Source organism: Alnus glutinosa, chromosome 2, assembly GCF_958979055.1.
Source record: "Alnus glutinosa chromosome 2, dhAlnGlut1.1, whole genome shotgun sequence".
Taxonomy (NCBI): domain Eukaryota; kingdom Viridiplantae; phylum Streptophyta; class Magnoliopsida; order Fagales; family Betulaceae; genus Alnus; species Alnus glutinosa.
The window spans coordinates 14,806,033-14,812,711 of record NC_084887.1 but is presented as its reverse complement, the minus strand read 5'-3'; the positions used below and the strand labels follow the sequence as shown (position 1 = coordinate 14,812,711).

Below are 6,679 nucleotides of genomic sequence, written 5' to 3'. Positions count from 1 at the left end.
CGTGATTGCTCGCTGTTCATGTTGACTTGGTTTGGGTTGATTGAAAAGCAAAGTCTGTCGGTTATCCATCCTTTCAACGGTATTCCTAGGTCGTGTGGCTGCCAATCATGACTTTTATCTTTTGAGAACAAACAGCTTGAGCAAATAGCCGTATGTTCACACAGACGAAGCAACTGTTAATTCAGTTGCCATGCCTGACTGCCAAAGACCTCAGGATCCTACAAGGCACGCAAAGAATCAGATGTGGTGCGCCATGTATGATAGGAACTCTCAGTAGTTAGAATGGAAATGGAAGATAGTTTATAGATAAAGACTCCAATTAGGGAATGGAGACAACCACAAATGACATAAGTCAGTACAATAATCAATACCATACCCCTACGTCTAGACTTGATCTTATACACACAACTGTTAAAGAAAGGATAAACGAATGATAACTACCCACTAAGTTAATGCTGATAACTGCCCTTCACTACTGAACGTGCAATCCCCACTAAGAGATTGCATGTTGATAGCTAACACACGATTGCAGAGTGATGGTCACTCTGCAATGCTAACCCCTGTTTCCACGCCCCTGTTCCCACGATCCCCATGATATCCTTGTTGCTCCACGTCTACTGCCATGTAACGTGGGTTGGGTTGAGGTGGCCGAGAGGACCTTCAGGGGCTGCTATCATTCGCCCGCCCTTGAAGAGCAGCCTTGTTCGCAAGGTTGATGGACGAGAACTGATGTTGGAGTGTGTCAGGGTCTTCCCAAGTGGCATCTTCGGGTGCCAAGTGTTTCCATTGGACTAACGCTTCAATGGCAAACTTGGTTCCTTTCTTGATCCAGCGGTAGTCGAGAATCTGGAGGGGTTCAATGAGGGGCCCAGCATCTTCTGAGAATGGAGGTAGCGTGGCAGAGATAGAGGTGTCATCCCCATACCGTTTCTTTAGGAGCGAGACATGGAACATAGTATGGACTTTAGACTCCATTGGTAGCGCCAAGAGATATGCAACTGGACCAATTTCTGCAGTAATCTGGAATGGCCCGAAATATTTGTTTGCTAGCTTTTGGTGGGCTCGACGGAAGACACTTTGTTGACGGTATGGTTGCAGCTTTAAGTAGACCCAATCACCGACGTGAATTTTCACCTCCCGACGCTTGGCATCAGCGTATTGCTTCATGCAGTTGTTGGAGTGAACCAGATGGCCTTTCAATTGTCGGAGTAACTCATCTCGGGCTTGTAAGGTGTGATCAACCTCGCTGACTGGTGATGCACCATCCAAATAGTTAATCAGACGTGGTGGGGCTCGACCATAGAGTGCTTGAAAAGGTGTTGTATCGATCGACTTGTGGAAGCTGGTGTTATACCAGTATTTTGCCCATGCAAGAAAGGATTCCCAACACCTAGGATGCTGGCTTGTGAAGCAAAGCAAGTACTGTTCGAGGCAGCGATTGACAACCTCGGTCTGACCGTCTATTTGAGGATGGTATGCTGAACTCATCTTCAACTCGGTGACTTGAAGCTTGAAGAATTCCTGCCAGAAGGAGCTGAGGAAGATTGGATCACGGTCACTTACTATGGAGCGTGGAACACCATGCAATTTCATGATGCCGGAGACAAAGACTATAGCTACTACCTTAGCTGAATATGGGTGGCCCAGAGCAAAGAAATGTCCATATTTGGTTAATCGATCCACAACCACCAAAATGGAATTTTTTCCTACAGACATGGGTAGGCCATCGATAAAATCCATGCTTATATCTTCCCATACCTGCGTTGGAATTGGCAGTGGCTGGAGGAGTCCCACAGGAGATCGGGCTTCATGTTTATTTCTTTGGCAGACATCGCATGCTGAGACAAAGGCTTTTACGTCAGCTTTCATGGCAATCCAGTAGAAGTTTTGGGCTAGCCTCTCTTGAGAGTCCACAAAATTGTGGGTCGATCCACTGTCGATAAGGATCACCAAGGTCCTCCTTCCGATGGCAACCTTGACCCTCATAGTTTTGGGCCCATTGCAGCCGGCAATGGCATGGAGTGAGATGAGCAGCTCTTCTTCCTCAGCACAATTGTCCTCTTCGGATGCCCCTGTGAAGTCTACATGCTCATCATCTTCTTCAGTGGTGTATGCTTCAATTAAGAAGGTTTGTGGTTTTTGGCATCGATGTCCGGGTGTGAATTTCTCATTACACCCGAAACACAATCCTTTCTCTCTGCGTTTCTGCATCTCCTCCCAAGACAACTTCTTGGCAGCCCTAGAAGAGTAAGTTCTGGAGGTCGGTATAGCAGATGTCATGGCTGTCTGTCCCGTGGTTGTTGCTGCTTGCCCAATAGATCTTTGTAGGAAGCTAGTGTATGGCGGTCGTGGACTATCACCCCGTGGGTTCTTCCGAGTTTTGGAGAGGTTTTCGTCCCTCATGCGTGCCAACTCAATAGCGTCATGAAGGGTCTTGGGTTTGAACATACGCACTGCTGAGACAATGTATGATTTCAGCCCTCGAAGGAATGCTCCTACTAGTGCGTTTTGGCGCCAGCCATCCACCCGATTTGCCAGACGCTCGAACTCCTGCTGGTACTCACGTAATGTTCCGGTTTGTTGTATCTTGGTGAGAGCTTCATCGTAGTCCTCCATTTCGGTAGGACCAAACTGAATCAACAACTCGTGTTCAAAGGCTGCCCATGTGATGGGGGCCTGTTCTTCCTTGTACAGCTTCTGCACCCATTGCCACCATTGGTTGGCTTCACTTTCAAGATGAAAGGCTGCCAGTGACACCTTTTGTTCCTCCGGTATTTGCTTGTAGTCAAAGTATTGAACAACCCGATTCAGCCATACGTTGGGGTCATCTCCCGAATATCGCGGAAATTCCAACTTAGTGTAATTGTTCGATCCCTTAGAACCACTTGATTGCTCGGAATTATGATATCCATAGCTCTGAAACGATCCTTTCTCCTTGTTTGTTGATGAGTCTCCCTTCTCAAAACCCTTGAAGAAGAGTTCCTTAAGCTCCGCAAAGCTGGATTGTGAATCCATATTCATCTTCTGCACGCCTTCCTTCAGCTCTTGCATTTCTGATTCTAACTTCTCGATACGATCCTTATTTGTTCCCATGATTGAAACACGGCTCTGATACCAAATTGATAGGAACTCTTAGTAGTTGGAATGGAAATGGAAGATAGTTTATAGATAAAGACTCCAATTAGGGAATGGAGACAACCACAAATGACATAAGTCAGTACAATAATCAATACCATACCCCTACGTCTAGACTTGATCTTATACACACAACTGTTAAAGTGTCACGCCCCCGTTTTGGGAAATAAGGGGAAACGCGAACTTGAGCCTAAAAACACATTTACATCAAGACACCTCTTTTAAAAAGAGATCTTAATCATCTATTTTATTTATATGAACATGAAAGTAGCTCTTTACAAAGCTATTAATAACAAAAGGGTAACATACTATACAATTCAAAGGTTACATCCATCCCCCAAAAATCCTCTATTGCTCTTAGCGAGGTCTATACCATTACCAAAAAGTGACCCTGATTATTGCATCCTGAAAAGGTTGAAGGGGTAAGGGGTGAGTTTGACAACTCAGTTAGTAACACAACATAGTACAAGGTAGTATAAAAAGTTCAGTTTAATTACTTAGAATTTTCAGAGTTCACATATAGAAATATCAGCATTAATAATAAATATGCATATGTAATCATCATTCATAGTGCGTAAGTTTTGTCTACCACTGGCCCACTTCCGCATTTTTACCATGAGCAGTGCACGTTGGGCTCGTCCATAGGACCGATCCCGAAGGACCCATAGCTCATCCTGTCGTCACAGGGGAGAGCTGCCGGGTTAGGAAGCTCCCTAGGTGAGGACCCCCCGGCCGATAGCCCCACACTTTTGGTGTGGTTGCCCCGCTACCCATCATCATCATCATAAGATCCGGATCACATCATTATGGTGCCGTGGGACAAAACTTCGTGTGATGCACATAAAACATACATTCAGCATAGTTTCATCATCTTGTTCATATAGTGCACATATAACACATATATATTTTGAGTCATAATCTCATCATCATCCTCATTCATATGGTGCACATATAACATAAACATATTTTAAGAATCACAATCTCATCATCATCTTCATATCATAGTTTTCTCATTCATTCTTGTGTTTCGCAGGTAACATATTCAATATTTCATTCTTGAGAGCTATCATATAATCATATGGAGGTTCAATTACTTTTCATAAAAGAATCGTTATAACTGAAGAAAAAGAGCAAGTAATATTAAACTGAAAGAGTCCTTTGAAAATTCCCGACGTTTTTCTTTGAAAAGGTTTTATTTAAAAATTCGCCGGGGTTTAAAGTTGTGTTCCCTTACCTGGTGCTTTTTGATTGCACTAGTACCTCCTTCCTAGATTGGATCACAAAAAATAAAATAGGTTTTAGAGGATATCTTTAAGAAATGATCAAATTGGGTGCATATGACATTAAAGATTTAAGGTAGAGACATATACCCAAAATATAGTTTAGAAATTTCTAATCTATCAACCATGGGGTCATCGCAACGCCTATCTATGCAGAAATATTTGAGGGTTTTTAGCAACATACAATTAAATTTCAGTAAATTATTAAATCCTTTAATTAACAAAATTCAGACATGATTACATCCAATATCCTAAGTTGATATTTGACAAACCTCCAAAAATCCTTTGGTGACTCAAAGACAGAATGAATCTTTCAGAACTAAGCCCCAAGGAAAAAAATCAAAGAGTCAAAGCAACCATCAGAAAATTGACAATTCCCAACTGATTTCAGCTCTAAATAACCTTAAAATTTTTCACAACACCATTCCAGACTTATACCCATTCAGTTTGCTCTATGGTCGGTACAGGTTTATCATTCCATAATCCATCAAGCCAAAAGAATAATCAAACCAGAATTTTTGTACCCATTTACTAGAATTAACATTAAACTAGAGATTTAATCAGAACAATTCAATGGAATTTACACCAAACAGTAAGATATAAACTAGAAATTTTACACAATAAATTTCCAAAACCCAATCTTCACGTGACTATAACCCAAAAATTTTGTTCTATGAGACTATCTGAATATTCTCTTCAAGAATCAAAGCTTCCAAAAGAACAATCATCCCCAAACCTAGATTTTAAATCTTCAGAAATTAACACCCAAAAGTCTACTCATTCAGTTCTCAAAACGCCCAAAATCAACATCCATTCGGTCTTACTACAGAAAATCCAAAAGAAAATACCCAACCGGCTTCATCTCCAACAAACCCAGAAATTTTTTTCTTGATACCCAAACAATTTTCTACAAAAATTCTTCAAAAGAAAATCTAACAAAAATCGTGATACCCATTCGGTTACTCTACCCAAATCGAACTCATTAATTTCCTAAAATTATTACACATTAAAAAAAATTCGGTCGGAAATCTTCAAACCAAAAAAAAAAAAATCAGAAATTCTTAATCACCATTCAATTCCTTTACTGGAAAAAGCAACTCAGAAATTCACACCTAATCAATTTAAAGAAAATCTTCCAAAATTTTCTAATAAGCAACCCAGAATTTTAGGTACCCATAAACTGGAATTTAAGCAACATTAAACAAACCCAATACACAATTTAACCAAGAAACAAGACCCACTCGTTTTCTCCTAAAAAAAATCAAACCCACCAACTGAAATCAAAGTCTAAGAATTTCACTTACCAAAAAGATGCAATTTTCTCCCTGTTTAGCAACCCAAAAAGAATGCCGGAAATCTGCTACCTGGTGACGTTGCTGGCGTGGAGCCGTGGCCTACCAGCCCGGCGTCGCCGTCTGTCCCGTCCGGTGGTTGGCCCACCAGTTGGGTCTCCTTCCCTCATCTCTGTCTCCCGGTCTCTCTCTCTCTCTCTCTCTCTCTCTCGGCCCCTTCTCTTTCTTTCTCACTTCCTTTCTCTCTTCTTCTCTCTTTCGGCCTCTTTCTCAGTACTGGGTCTTTTTCTTTCTTGCATGACTGATTGCTTGAAGAGATGAGGAAGAGAAATGCTTGGCTTGGTTTATATAAGAGGAAGGAGATGGGTGTTAGCCAATTGGTGCAAGACAGGGAAAGGGACTCATGGCTAACCTCTACAAAACTTGTTTTGCATGGCTGAAATGTGGAGGAAATCAAAACTCCATGGAGACACGTTGAAGGCTGAAAATTTCTTCATTTTGTTCACTTGCTTACTACATCTTATTTTCTAGAGAGTTCTTGGCAAGAGGGGCCAATGAACAATAAATTGAGGGGTACGATTGTTTAGGGGCATTTTAGGAAGGAGAGTTATATATAACATGGGGCGTTGGGCTAATAAAAATAACTATCATATATACATTTTTTTTTTCCTCAGGACTTAATCTATTTTAAGGAGAAAGACCTCCAGATGCTTCCACTATACATATTATTTATTAATATTTAATATTGTAAAGTTTTTATACATAAATTATACAAAGGAAAAAATTCTGTTCAAAAGTCATACAAAAGTTCCATAAAAAAAAAATTTTTAATCTCTTTTAATAATACTCTACATTATAAAAGTTTTAATTCCTTTTTTTAATCTACTATACAAAACTTTTCTTTGGGTTTTCTTTAAAAAAAAAATGCTAAATTTTTCTGGGGTGTTATATAAAGAAAGGATAAACGAATGA

At 40.7% G+C, this 6,679-nt stretch overlaps 1 long non-coding RNA gene across 1 annotated transcript; it reads right to left on the bottom strand.

Annotated features, from left to right (window-relative positions):
* Positions 1 to 3,342: 3,342 nt before the first annotated feature.
* LOC133861780 (uncharacterized) lies at positions 3,343 to 6,188 on the bottom strand. The gene is made up of 3 exons (XR_009899076.1): positions 5,720 to 6,188; positions 4,370 to 4,402; positions 3,343 to 3,540 (listed from the first exon to the last, which is right to left on the bottom strand). It is a non-coding gene; the product is annotated as an uncharacterized LOC133861780 (long non-coding RNA).
* Positions 6,189 to 6,679: the final 491 nt, after the last annotated feature.